Below are 15,187 nucleotides of genomic sequence, written 5' to 3'. Positions count from 1 at the left end.
TTTTTTGAACATACATTATCTCATTTAACCATTACAGTAACTCTACAGAGTGGGATTAACATCTTCCTTTTACTGATGGGTAAACTGAACCTAGAGAGTATAAATAATTGATTCAAGTAACAGTAAATGAAAAAGTAAACCCAGGTCTTTTTTTATCCTAAAGCTAGTTCTTGTAACCATTATGCTACAAAGCCTGAATAATGAGGGGTTCCTACAGAAACCCACAGAGTTTAGCCAAAGCCTTAGAAATATTTTTGAGTGGCTTCCTTATATTTTCTAAGATGTCCCAATCTGCATCTTGACCCTTGCTCAGGGACAAACATCTCTGTGTTAACTACATTAAAATGATTGTTCAGGCAACTGTGAAATGTTAATTTGTGGTATCATATGTGGATTTTCAAAGGTTCAACGGAAAAAGTTCCATACAATTTATACATTTGACTTCTGATTTTTCAAACTTATTATTTAATTTTACTTGGAAACGCATAATTCCCTTGGCACCGGGGGTGGAGTGAAATAGGATCCATCAAGAAGTAGGAGGGATGGGGGAACAGTCGTAATCCAGTTGGGATAGATTTCAGTCATGGAATCATAGTAGAAAACCACATATTTTAGACCTATGCCAGGATTTACCAAGACATCAATGCAAGGTTACTCCTTGACCATTTGATAACTGATATATGGTTTATAGTGTTCAGATTATATACTAATTTCTTTTGTTACTATTTAAATAAAAATTCTTAAGCCTTTTTACTATAAGCCAGCTGTATATCTGGTTTGTGTCCCATAATGTTTACACTCTCTACCAAATGAATCAGCCCAGTGTTTAAAATGGCAAGAATAGGGTGCCTGGGTGACTCAGTCGGTTAGACGTTTACCTTCTGCTCCGGTCGTGATCCGGGTCCTGGGATCAAGACCCACACTGGGCTCCTTGCTCAAGGGGGAGCCTACTTCTCCCTCTCCCTCTGCTGCTCCCCCTGCTTGTACTCTCTCCCACTCTCTCTTAATGCTTAACCTACTGCGCCATCCAGGGGCCCCTCATTTGTTTTGTTTCTTAAAAAAACGATAGAAAAAAAACAAAAAACAAACGATAGTTAGATGCCACAAAGTAGGTGGCCATGCCTTAACAGTATGTGTGTTGTCAGGCCTGAGGTCTTCTTCCTTCCTTGTCAGGGAAGTGCTAACCTTGTCTCCTTTCATACAACCCTCTAGTACAGATTTTTTTTAAAAGCAAGAAAGGGAAAAATTGGGCATAGTTCCTGACTTCCAGGACTTGTATTTTAAATGTTCTGGTTATGACAAAGAAAGCCTTTATTTAAGACTGAATGGAATTATCATGATCCCACAATCAGTAATCATTAATGATATAATTACAAACAAGAATCATTCTAAATACAGCTATTTGTTCTTCAAAATGTGGGACAACTGGGCATTTTAATTTTTTTATTCAATACCTATTTATGGAGCATCTACTATAGACTAGCTGTTTCTAATGCTTGGGAATCATCAATGAACAAATAAAATGTCCTTACCCTTGTGGATCTTGTGCATTTTCATGGAATGTGTTCTGTACATATGGACAACTGAAGAGTGCAGTTTTCAGAATCATAACCTACCCAAATATTATTCCTTATTTCTAAAAACTTTTAAAAGAACACAGAAGAAATCCATATAAAATAAGTGACACATAATGCATGTGAGTTGTCAGCATGCTTTACACATATTAACTAATTTAACCTTCATAAAAGCTCTATCACAAGACCTTCATTCCCATTTTATAGATGAAGAAATGAGGCAGGGAGAGGGTAAAAAAAAAACTTGCTAACAGCAAACAACTTTGCCTCTAGCGCACCTGGGACTTAAAGCCAGGTCCTTTATCCTCCTGGTCTTTGTTCTAACCCACCACATGATTCTGTTTTGCTGGGATAGACCTTCAGCCAAAGCCTCCCAGAAGTTTTAATGTGGATACAGGTTTATAAACTCATTCAGTAAAATATCTTCTTCATTTCAGGAATCCCCCAAATAAGTACGTTCGGAAGGGAATAACTTATTGCTTCTAAAAGAGCCTGAGTAGAAATATGTTTCTGGTAGCTTATTTTGTCAGGCCCTGGTTCTATCTTTTTTTTTTTAAGATTTTATTTATTTGACAGAGAGAGACACAGCAAGAGAGGGAACACAAGCAGGGGGAGTGGGAGAGGGAGAAGCAGGCTCCCCGCCAAGCAGGGAGCCCCACGCGGGGCTCGATCCCAGGACCCTGGGATCATGACCCGAGCCGAAGGCAGATGCTTAACGACTGAGCCACCCGGGTGCCCCCCCTGGTTCTATCTTGAAAACTCTATAGAATAATATCATTCCTCCCTCACATGACAAAGCCCTTCAATTATTGGCAGGTGACAATATTTGTCCATGCCCTTCCCCGACCCCAGCACTTTTGACAACTTCCTCCTTTTTTTAGGTTAAACAACTTCTTATTGCACAATTACCTACAAGTAAAAATTAAAATAAATTGAATGATGGGGGTGCCTGGGTGGCTCAGTCGTTAAGCGTCTGCCTTCAGCTCGGGTCATGATCCCAGGGTCCTGGGATCGAGCCCCGCATTGGGCTCCCTGCTCAGCGGGAAGCCTGCTTCTCCCTCTCCCACTCCCCCTGCTTGTATTCTCTCTTTTGCCGTCTCTCTCTGTCAAATAAATAAATAAATAATCTTAAAAAAAAATAAATTGAATGATGAAAACTTTAGGTCATTTCTTTCAAAGTCATTTCCAGTGCTGCGTTAAAAAGGGGGGGAAAAAGCAATCTGCAAGCACAACAATAAATGAGGTATGTGATTTAATTCTGGATATTACAGAGAGGCTTAATGAAGCAGAGAAGTGGATTTCTGGCGAAGGAGAGATTAAAGTCTGGAAAAGAAGTATACCTGTCTGGGGATTAAAAAACAAACAACTTTAAAAGGCCAAGGAACTTAGAAAGGAAACTCAGAAAGGTAACATTTGGACTTCCAAAATAACTGAAGATGACAACAGTTAGCTGAGAATGGACTTATTGAAATAAAATGCTGCCATAAGAAATCATTTTGTTTGAAAAAGTAATTTTCACATTGAGGAACCAAGGAGTAATTATTAGGGAAGTTGTGGCAGAACCAGATTTGGTTCCTATTTCAGACCCTCTAAAGAGTAGTTACTTCTGATTAAATAATAGGTATAAAAACACATTAACAAGTTAAAAATAACTGTATAGCAATTTTATTTTTTGTGTAAAATTTTAATTTAGGTAGAACAAAAGTTGTTATCTTTTGTAGCACATAATAAGACTAATGAAATGTTAAAGACTTTTGTTTCAAATTCACTTTAGTAAGGGCTTGAAAGTTACTTGGATAAACCTGAAATTATGGGTGAGAATGGGGCATATCTGTGTGTCTAAATATTTTTCAAATATTAAAAACAAAACAAAACACCTCAATAGCACAAGAAACCCCAAGGAGAAGATGGGACAATCTAATGGCCATCTTGTTCTTCTAAACTTAACCCTAAAAAATATGTTGTGTCTGAAATGAACTATGGCCCTATATAATAAGGTGTGAAACTTTGATTAGATATTGAAAATTATTAAAATTTATTACTTTTTTAAGATTTTATTTATTTGAGAGAGAAAGAATGAGAGACAGAGAGCTTGAGAGGGAGGAGGGTCAGAGAGAGAAGCAGACTCCCCGCTGAGCAGGGAGCCCGATGCGGGACTCGATTCCAGGACTCCAGGATCATGACCTGAGCCGAAGGCAGTCGCTTAACCAACTGAGCCACCCAGGCGCCCCTGAAAATGATTAAAATTTAATAAATAGTTACTATACTAGATGATTTATTCACAAGGGAACAAAGAGAGATGAATAAAGGAACAAAGAGAAATCTCTTCAGGTCTGGTTTGTTTTGCTACAATGTGTGTCTCTGAAATGAGAAATAACAAAATTAGCTCATATGGGATGCATAAATAGGGGAATGGTGTCAGCAAAGTGCTGAGGTCTCCACGGTTTATGGCTTTTCCAAGCATATTAATGCTTTGTACCCCCAATTAACAGCAGTTTAACATGAAGTAAGAGGGTTGAAAGCAGCAAGCCATGGGTGAGCCCAGCTTTGCAATTTCATACCAAGTTTTCCTCTTGCTCATATGACTGTATGCTCTGTCTTACAAGTGCTTAGTAAGAGTGAGTCTTTCCAGTCTTCATGCAATTTACCTTGTCTCTACAATTTATATCAGCCTCAACCCTTTCTCATACCCGTGTCCATCAAGCTACTATCACTTTTTCTTAAGGTAACGTCCTATATATTCTGTAGCATTATTTTGTTTATTAAAGATTTGGCATGTCTTTTCAGTTATGCAATGTTTTTTAAAGATTGTTATTGATACCTTTGGTTTCCAGACTATCCAGTTTTAAGTTTTCTGCTCTTAATGCCATTTCCCCCATATATCTTGTTACATATGGAATGCTATTTTGTTACCACCTCTGCGTTATGTGAATGGAAGTCTCAGTCCTTGGAGTCCCCATGAGAAGATTTACGTGGGGGACCCATGCTTGAATGAAGACAGCAGAAGGAAAGTAGCAAGCAAAAAGCAGTTTATTAAAGAGAAAGTACACTCTCAAGGTGGGAGATCAGGCAGCTTCCACAAAGTGGAACTGGGCCCTAGGTGGTTTTGGGATTGGATATTGCTGGGTCTCTCTGGGCTGGGCGTAGCTACCACGTAGAATGGGGTGGTCTCTAATGGAGACTGCTTCCAATCATTTGGGGAAACTCCTCCCACAGGTTGGGAGGGGGAGTTTTTGACTCTACAAGCTTTATAGTGGAACCATCAGGTCAGCCTTTCTCAGTGGGATGGGGAGGCAGGGGCTATATCGCAATGCAAATGTAGTATAAGGAGTCTAGGGGTTACCCTGGGGCACAGGTGGAAGAGGAGAATGCATGCCCAGCACCTGTGGCCCTTGATAGGTCAACTCCGGCTCTTGGAAGCCACAAGGTCAGGATGCAGTTCTCCACCCTGCCCCACACACACACCCGAGGCTTTTAATGTGTAGCTTATTTATCATCATCCTTGCCTCCAGCTCTTGTCTCTATTATTCCCCTTCAGGGACTTGGGACTCTGTCCCTGGGCATTCCTTCCCCTGCTCAGGCCTAGCTTCTACCTAACAGTTTTAGAGGATGTGAAGTTTTTCAGGAAATGCCTTCTAATATTGTGTCTTCACATGGTGTCCCTCTTTGTGTGTCTATGTCCTAATCTCCTCTTTTTATAAGGACACCAGTCTTGGTTTAGGTCCCACCCATAATGACCTCATTTTACCTTATCTCTTTAAAGACCCTGTCCCCAAATACAGTAACATTCTGAGGTGTTGAAGATTAGGATTTCAACACATGAATTTTGGAAGAATATAAATCAGCCCATAACCAAACACATATCTACAAATACTTTTTATGTAGCCATCTCTATCTTAAACTGTTAAAAAAAAACAACACAAAAAAACATGAGTTCATACTGATGTCTCTAGCTCAAGGAACTTTTAAAGAAAACTTTTAATATTAAAATAATTATAAATTCACAGGTAATTGAAGAAATAGTACAGAGAGGTCTAGTTTCTGATTTCATCCAGTTTCTCCTGATGGTTATATTTTAGATAACTATAGTATAGTATACCAAAATTCAAAAATCGACATTGGTAAAATGGGTGTTGTAGCTGGACACCATTTTACCACATGTGTTGATTCATGTAACCACCCCCCAGTCAAGACACAGAACCATTCCAACAACACAAAGCTCTCCCTCCTGCTACCCTTTATAGTCACACTCCTCACCCTGCCCCCTTCCTCACATGATCCCCTATCACTGGCTACCACTAATTGCTTTTCCATCTTTATAATTATGTTGTTTGGGGAATGTTATATGAATGGAATTATACATTACTAGACTTTTTGAAACTTGATTTTTTTCACTCGGAGATCCATCCAAGTTGTTCATCCTTTTTTATTCCAATGTAATATTCCATGTTGTGGATGGGCCATGATTTGTTTAACCATTCAGGATTGAAGGACATTTTGGTTGTTTCCAGTTTTGAAAAATTACAAATAAAATGGCTATGAACATTAGTGTACAGGATTTTGTGTGGACATAAAATTTCATTTCTCTGGAATAATTTCCAAGGAATGTGATATTATTTCAAAAATAAGGCATGGAGAGGATCTATATCACATAACAGTGCAATCAATAGAGTAATTGCCATATTCATGAGCCTACTAATTACTCCAAATGGCATTTACTCTGTATGCTTCTGATATTTGGTTCTACCCCGTAAGATCTCTTTATTTTTTCTTTTTGTGAAATTCACATCGTTGTTTTCCATCACTCTTTCAAAGCTATGTCTGATGATGAATATGCTTGTGTGCAGACATTCTCAGGGTGGAGTCTGTGGACCCTTAAGAGTCTCAACGATCCTTTCAGGGAGTCTGTGGGATCAAACAATTTTTATAATAATTTGAAGATGTTATTGGTCTTTTCATTCTCATTCTTTCCAGAGGCTACATGATGTGTGATGACATTACTACTAATGGGATGCATGCTTGTGTATTAAAATTTTCTGTTCTAGTTCTTCTACCAGATTGATAGATGATACAGATATAGATAAAACCTACACAAACAAAAACTTTTGGTGATCCTTAATAATGTTAATGGTGTAAAGTTGTTCTGAGACCAAACGGTTTGAGACTCACTAGTTTCCGTTATTTGTGTTAACATTCCTGGTTGTTCTGTGTACCTTATTAGACCATAAGCTCTTCAATGGCAGAAGGTATATTTTTACAATTCTCTATAACTGTCAGTAGCGCCTAAGACAGTGATATGGGAACACAGTAAGTGATAAGTGGATGAAAAAATGGAGATGTGATGCAATAATATTGCTTTTCTGGGACACAGTTACGAGATATAATTTCAGAAAGAAGTGCCTACTTAGGCCAGGAGACAACTTTCATCCGTAGTTTTCAGGGAGAGACTTTATGATTCTATTTGAAAGAGGGCCTTGGCCCACCTCTGAGATGGATCACAAGTAGATTTATTCCGGTGGTGGGAGAGAATGGGGGTGGTTTATCATTTGCCAAAATATCACCCTCTGTGGAGGAATAATAATAATGTAACTTTGAATAGTTTCCTACCCAGCTATCCCTACCATATACCCATACACCAGAAAGAAGCCATTTTTTTTTTTTTCATAAAAATAGTAGATTAAAGGTTTTCACTGTGCTTTCCAGGGGTAAAATAACAACCTTTTCCTTCTCAAGATTCCCAAAGACTGTCCTTTTAATATGAAAAGACACAGTTAGAATCACTATATTGTACACCTGAAACGAATATAATACTGTAAGTTAACTATACTGGAATTAAAATTTAAAAAGAAGAAAGACATAATTAAACATATAGTAATTTAGCTCTTATTTTGCATCAGGTACTATATTTTTTTAAAAAATATGAAGATGAAAGCCATGATTCTTTTTTTTTTTTCCCATTTATTTGAATGAGTGAGAGAGAGAGAGAGATCACAAGCAGGGGTGAAGGGTAGAGGAAGAAGCAGACTCCCCACTGATCCCAGAGCCCGACGTGGGATTCCATCCCAGAACCCCGGGATCATGACCTGAGCCAAAGGCAGACACTTAAATGACTGAGCCACCCAGGTACCTGAAAGTCATGATTCTTATCATAAATAGATTCACGGTTTAATACTGATTTAATTTTTGAAACCCAAAATGTAGCTTTAGGCCCCTTCATATGCTCTGGTTCTACCCTCAAAGGAAGGTGTTTGCCCCGGGACACTCACTTTTTTCCTAATCTGACTAAAAAGTAGGCTCCAGTCTTCTTATCCTCTCAAACAATCTTTTGTAAATAACAAAAATGGCAGAACAATTCTAAATAAGAGCATTTGGACAAGCTTATTCTAGGTACTGAGATAATGTTTATACTAACCAAAGATAGATGAAGTGGTAAGACATTTGTGGTCTTGGCCTATTTAAAAGCTACAATTTGACAAAGCACTCTGTTTTTCATTATTAAAAAGGATTTTTTATAAAGATTTTATTCATTTATTTGAGAGAGAGAGAGCACAGAGGGAGAGAGAAAGAAGAAGACTCCCCACTGAGTAGGGAGCCCCATGTGGGGCTTGATCCCAGGACCCTGAGATCGTGACCTGAGCCGAAGGCAGACACTTAACCAACTGAGCCACCCAGGCACCCCTAAAAGGATTTTTTTTTACAAAGAGTATAATACATTTATGTATGATTTTTAAAATGCTACGTTTCCAATTCTGCAATTAGGGGCCCATGTGGAAAAACTAGTCTGACAATCTTCACTTGACCTCTATAATGTAGAATGTTTCTTCTTTATTGTATGACTTACTTCTTTTTATTTCTTTGCAATCCATGTATGGCCCATCTCTTTTCTCGTGTTACAGTTCTTGCTTTTTAATTAGGCTAATGTGTGCTAATGCACAGCTGATTGTAGGGGAATATTTGAAGTTTTATTTTAACTGCAATACAAGAGTCTTGTGCTAAATATTTGCAAAGGTCAAAATTTTTACATGGAAAAGGCACTTCCACAGAGAATGAAGGGTATGTTGAGTAGCTTTTCATATACCTAGCACTTGGTAGAGACTTGATAAATATATGTCTAGTGATTGGAATGGAAACATACATTGAAGTTCTCTTCTGATACCATTGTCAATTCATTCAGTTATACATGTATTGTGTACATTCTTTGTGCCAGGAACAGTGTAAGGGATTAAAAAATTAGTAGGATGTGTTTGCCTTCAAATACCCCAGAGTCCAGAAGAGGAGACCCACTTCTTCTAAGCAGATATTTTCAACATACTATGATGGTAAGAATGAGAGTGGCATGGGAACAAAAATTGGGGGCTATCTAACCCAAATTCAGGGGGTCAAGGATGGCTTAAAAAATGAATTAGGGGCGCCTGGGTGGCTCAGTCAGTGGGCGTCTGCCTTCAGCTCTGGTCATGATCCTGGGGTCCTGGGATCGAGCCCCATGTCGGGCTCCTTGCTCAGCTCGGAGGCCTGCTTCTCCCTCTCCTACTCCCCCTGCTTGTGTTCCCTCTCTCACTGTGTCTCTCTCTGTCAAATAAGTAAAATCTTAAAAAAAAAAAATGAGTTAATCCCTACCTGAGTAACAAAGGAATTCATGTCAGCTGATGAGGGGTATGGGGAGGAAGGGCAGTGTAGGCATAGAGAAAGCAAGAGTAAAGGCACAGAGAGGTAAGCAGGAGAGGAAAAAAAGGTGGGGAGGGACCACCTAGAGATGAGAGGGCCAGTGAGGATCATTGAGGGGGCTGAAAGTCCATTTCATTGGTCCAGGATGGAAATGTAAGGGTAATGACAAGAAAGGGATAGACAGGACTTACTTTCTTCTCTGCTATTCTTCACCCTGGAGAGGGACCTCAACACCTGCAGCTGACCTTAGGGCTCGCTGTTAATCCACTGGGGACATGGAAAAAGGAACAGTATTCAAAGGGAAGTGTTAGTGATATACCTGAACCCCTTGGGGCATGGGGCTATGTACCCTACCCCATGTAGAAGCCATAGTTACATTAAGATCAAAGATCCCACTACAATGCTCCTCTTACATGGGACAGCTCCTTTTCTGGACTGCTTTCCTTTTGGATTGTCTTATTCTGATGGTTGCTTTCTGCTGTTGCCTGCCATCATCCTGGTAATTCTCTCATGCTTCTGGGTACAGTAAGGAGCACTCAGGTGAAACATCTCCCCCAAATGTAGCAACTTGTGTGGGGTTTAGGGAAAAAGGGGTGAAGTAATTTGTAATCTGTTTAAACTTCTTTTTAAGGGCCCCTGGCTGGCTCAGTTGGTGGAGCATGCAACCCTTTGTCTTGGAGTTGTAAGTTTGAGCCCCACATTGGGTGTAGATTACTAAAAATAAAAATCTTAAAAAAAACCCCTCGCTTTTAATCTAGGCCTAAATATAGATGGACAAACTGATTCTCCAATATGGTTTGGCCAATATCAGCACATAAGAGAGTGTTGGGATCTCACTAGTAATAATGAATGTATAACAGGGTCTTATTTCCCACCCTATGTTCCAGACACTCTTGAAAGAAACAAAGCAAATTTTCCCTCCTTTACCCATAGGAGGATTATCCAGGTCTTTGTTCATTTGGGGAGCCAGAAAGAGGTCTTGCTGTTTGCATAGTCTATGACAAGGTCTATGGTGTGGACATGTGATTATGTGATTGAAGTGAAGGAGAAGTAAAAGTGGTGGAGCTGAGAAGGTCAAGAAGCTCTATCACATCAGGATGCTGAATGGATTTCACCTATGTTGGAGCTAGGGTGGAGATGAAATCCAAGTTCTAATTATCAGAGTCCTCAATAGATTTGTTAGAATAATCTGGAAGTTCTAATTATCAGAGTCCTCAATAGATTTGTTAGAATAATCTGGTAAGAATGCTAAGAAATGTTAGAGGGGTGCCTGGGTGGCTCAGTTGGTTAAGCATCTGCCTTTGGCTCAGGTCATGATCCCGGGATCCTGGGATTGAGTCCAGCATTGGGTTCCCTGCTCAGCGGAGAGTCTGCTTCTCCCTCTCCCTCAGCCCCTCTCCCTGCTTGTGCTCTCTCTCTCCCAAATATATAAATAAAATGCTATATAAAAGAAATGTTAGAGAACAGTGAAATGGAAAGTGTGAACTTTAGAAGAAGAAGATTTTCTTATTGCACGAATGTGGAAGAATATCTGAAAGAAGCTAGTATACATTTGTTTGCTCAGTTACTTTGTCTAATGATACTATACTATGTCCTGGGTATATTAGTTTGCTAGCCCTACCATCACAAAGTGCCACAAACTGAGTGGCTTAAACAAAGAAACTGTTCTGGAGGCTAGCAGTCCAAGATCAATATGTAAATAGGGTGGTTCCTTCTGAGGGCTGTGAAGAAGGATCTCTAACTTCTAGGGGTTTACTGGCAATCTTTGGTTTCCTTGACTTGTAGAAACATCACCCTGATCTCTTCCTGGCTCTTCACATGGCATTCTAGGTGTGTGTGTGTCCAAATGTCCCCCCCCCCTTTTCTTTTTTAAAGGTTTATTTATTTACTTTAGAGAGAGAGAGAGCATGTGGGAGCAGGCAGAGGGACAGAGGGAGAGGGAGACTCCTCAAGCAGACTCCCCACTGAACGAGGAGCCCAATGCAGGGCTTGATCCCAGGATCCTGAGATCATGACCTGAGCCAAATCAAGAGTTAGCCACTTAACTGACTGAGCCACATAGGTGCCCCTAAATTTCCCATTTTTATAAGGATACTGGTCATATTGAATTTTGCTCACCTTAATGACCTCATCTTAACTAATTATATCTGCAGTGACTCTATTTCTAAGTAAGGTCACATTCTGAGGTACTGGGGGTTAGTACTTCAATATATCTTTTTGGGGTGACACAGTTCAACCATAAAACCATCTTGATTTTGAAAATCTTGATGTATTTATTTATTTATTTATTTTATTTATTAAAGATTTTATTTATTTATTTGAGAGAATGAAATAGAGAGAGAGAGCATGAGAGGGGGGAGGGTCAGAGGGAGAAGCAGACTCCCTGCTGAGCAAGGAGCCTGATGCGGGACTTGATCCTGGGACTCCAGGATCATGACCTGAGCCGAAGGCAGTCACTTAACCAACTGAGCCACCCAGGCGCCCGAAAATCTTGATGTATTTAAAAACTTAACTATGACAGTAAAAATACTGTCATTGGCAACTGCTAGAACTAATGACTTTTTTCAGAGACATGACCCATAAACTCAGTTATTTATTTATTTTTTATCTTTTTAGATTTTATTTTTTTCATTTGAGATAGAGAGATACAGAGAGAGGGAGCATGAGCAGGGGTAGAGGCAGAGGGAGAGGAAGAAGCAGACTCCCCACTGAGCAGGGAGCCCTACATGGGGCTCGATCCCAGGAACTGAAAATCACGACCAGAACCGAAGGCAAACGCTCAACCATCTGAGCCACCAAGGCACCCCTAAACTTAATTATTTAAACATCAACTTGTAGGCTGAACTAGCACCATCCCACCCACCCATCTATGTGTTCGGCCCATGTATTTTGTCCACCTACAATGCGTGCCTGGGATAAATAAGATCTGGTTCACATTCCTAAGAAATTCACAGTCATAAAGAGGAAACATATGTAAATATTCACAGGATACTTTGTAATAAGTGCTGTGATAGAAGCTATTTCCCCATCAATGCGTTCATCTTTTAAGAAACTAGTTAAATCTGGGGTGCCTGGGTGGCTCAGTCGTTAAGCGTCTGCCTTCGGCTCAGGTCATGATCCCAGGGTCCTGGGATCAAGCCCTGCATTGGGCTCCCTGTTAGGCAGGAAGCCTGCTTCTCCCTCTCCCACTCCCCCTGCTTGTGTTCCTTCTCTCGCTGTGTCTCTCTCTGTCAAATAAATAAATAAATAAAATCTTTAAGAAAAAAAAAAAAAGAAACTAATTAAATCTGTAGTGTGAACCTTACTGATGGAAGTTGTAGCCCAATTAGATCATGGGCCATGGAAGCATTTCTATAGGACTGTTCAAATTCTGTGTAGTTAATTTTCCTTTGCGTTGTTTTAAAACTGGAGAATCAGGTGTCTGGGTGGCTCAGTCGGTTAAGCGTCTGCCTTCGGCTCGGGTCATAATCTCAGGGTCCTGGGATGGAGTCCCGCGCTTCGGGCTCCCTGCTCAGCAGGGAGTCTGCTTCTCCCTCTCCCTCCAAGTCTCCCTCTCCCCCTGCTTGTGCTCTCTCCCACCATGTATTATTATGGTCAGGGATATGAACTTTATCAACCCTCCTCAGTCCCACTTGTGCATTCCTATAAAGATGCAAGGCATTGAGTTGCCTGGCTGGCTCAGTTAGTAGAGCATGCAGCTCTTGATCTCAGGGTCATGAGTTCAAGCCCCACATTGTACGTAGAGCTCACTAAAAAAGAAAGAAAGAAAGAAAGATGCTAGGCATCTCTAGCTTTAGAATTGAGATCTAGCTTGACTATCAGAACTTGACTGATTTGCTGACAAGAGCCCTGGCACAAATAGTTTTCAACAGCAGTTATTTTACTGAGCTGAACTTTCTTAACATATCAGATCATTACTCTTAAGTACAAATACGTAGTTTTAGTGAAGTAACGGGGCATAGCTTGTATTGGATTTTGATAGTTCTGGCATTTGGTTCAGCAGTAGCTTGACCCTGAGTTAATTAGACTGACAATTCCTGCTGGCTGTTTAATCAAAACACTGCAAGTTTCAACTTCATCAGTAATTTAGTTCATTTGTCTTTATTATGATTCCATGATTATTTCTGGTTGGAAGACTAGTATTTTTGATAATTGTAATATTAATGATAAATGACAATAATAATGTCTGTGTAAAGAAATATGCATTAATATATCTACAATAACATGATGGGCTTAAAAAATAAATTTCTTTGAAGGAAAGAAGATAGCAACTGTTTCCCTAACACTCAAACCATCTTTCCTATGTTTTGATTATTTACTTATTTTTTCAAGATTTTATTTATTTACTTAGAGAGAGAGCAAGCATGAGTGGGGGGCAGAGGCAGAGGGAGAGAGAGAAGCAGACTCCCTGCTGAGCAGGGAGCCTGATGCAGGCTCAATCCCAGGACCCCAAGATCATGACTGAGCCAAAGGCAGACGCTTAACTGACTGAACCACCCAGGCGCCCCTGTTTTGATAATTTATAAATTACCATCAATGATAAGAAAACATTCAATCCAAGAGAAGGAAACAGTTTCTTCCCCAAAATAATTTTAATATTAAAACAATTTTAGAGGTAACTTCATAAGAAGTGTAAGAATAGGGGCCCCTTGGGTGCCTGGGTGGCTCAGTTGGTTAAGCGACTGCCTTCGGCTCAGGTCATGATCCTGGAGTCCTGGGATTGAGACCCGCATTGGGCTCCTGGCTTGGCGGGGAGCCTGCTTCTCCCTCTGACCCTATCCCCTCTCATGCTGTTTCTCTCTCTCTCTCTCAAATAAATAAATAAATAAAATCTTAAAAAAAAAAAAAAAAAAAAGAATAGGGGCCCCTGGCTGGCTCAGTTGGTAGGGCATGTGACTCTTGGTCTCAGGGTCATGAGTTCAAGTCCCGTAGAGCTTACTTTAAAAAAAGTATAGGAATTTATTAAAAAGATACCCCTCCAATCTGCTTCCTTAACAAATCACTTATATTTTCCATGTTTTTTTCCAATCTTGTTTGCATGCATAACCAATTTTATACAGTTGCAATTACAGTGTAGATTCAATTTTGTATTCTGCTTTTTTCACTTAGCATTATTCTTCCATAATAATTTAAAGAGAGTTTTATTTACGGTTATTTCAAATGTAGAGAATATAATTTTCTAAACTGTACTTAAGTAATTTTCTAAACTGTACTTAAGTGCTCGATTTAAATATTTTAATGGCCAACCCAAATCATCAAATGTATTCTAGATAAGGGTGCGTTATAGTTAATGCTTAATATTTCAGGAAGCAACTTGCATATACATTAGATTAAAGTCAAATGTTATATGCAAGTGGAAATGAGGACATTAAAGGCTGGTCGTCTTTATGTATTTGGACATTTTTCTACAGTCAGATGTACTTCTAGAATTGGTTAGTCTGGCTGCTAAATTTTCATGCCCTGAACTAATTCAGCCAATTGTAAAACTGTACCTTTCTGCGGATGACTTAACATGTGCACCTCATTTATACTTGAACTTGGTATGATTCAGATGCATTATCCTAAATGATGTTAAGAAATTGTTCATTTTCTGTGTCAGCGAAAAATGAGGAAAGGCCAACTACATTTCGCCTGAAGAGAGTCATGTCAGAACTGACATCTTGGCAGATACAAAAATGCAAGTAAGATATTTTAACAGGGCATACTAAAACTAATGAACTGAGGACCAATATACACTTCCACATTGTATTAAAGTGGCATTACTGAATTTACAAATGTTAAAAGACATGCTTTATTAGTTGCTGTAGGAGTCCCGTTTCATTTTAGTTTATCAGTTAAAAAATAAATTTGCTTTCCTTTTGTGCAATTTTTAACCCTTATTCTAAAATGTGATTTGAGAAGATGGATTTTGAAAGTTAACTGTTCTAATATAAAATATTAAAGGGAAA

General features: G+C 39.4%; 1 non-coding gene across 1 annotated transcript; it reads right to left on the bottom strand.

Moving 5' to 3' along the window:
- Positions 1–1,082: 1,082 nt before the first annotated feature.
- LOC123853344 (U6atac minor spliceosomal RNA) lies at positions 1,083–1,207 on the bottom strand. Its single transcript, XR_006793117.1, has one exon. It is a non-coding gene; the product is annotated as a U6atac minor spliceosomal RNA (small nuclear RNA).
- Positions 1,208–15,187: the final 13,980 nt, after the last annotated feature.

Source organism: Mirounga angustirostris, unplaced genomic scaffold (genome assembly GCF_029215605.1).
Source record: "Mirounga angustirostris isolate CCGP_5_RB_7025 unplaced genomic scaffold, mMirAng1.0.hap1 SCAF_14, whole genome shotgun sequence".
Classification (NCBI taxonomy): Eukaryota; Metazoa; Chordata; class Mammalia; order Carnivora; family Phocidae; genus Mirounga; species Mirounga angustirostris.
The sequence above is the reverse complement of the archived record's forward strand: the minus strand, read 5'-3'. Positions and strand labels throughout refer to the sequence as shown.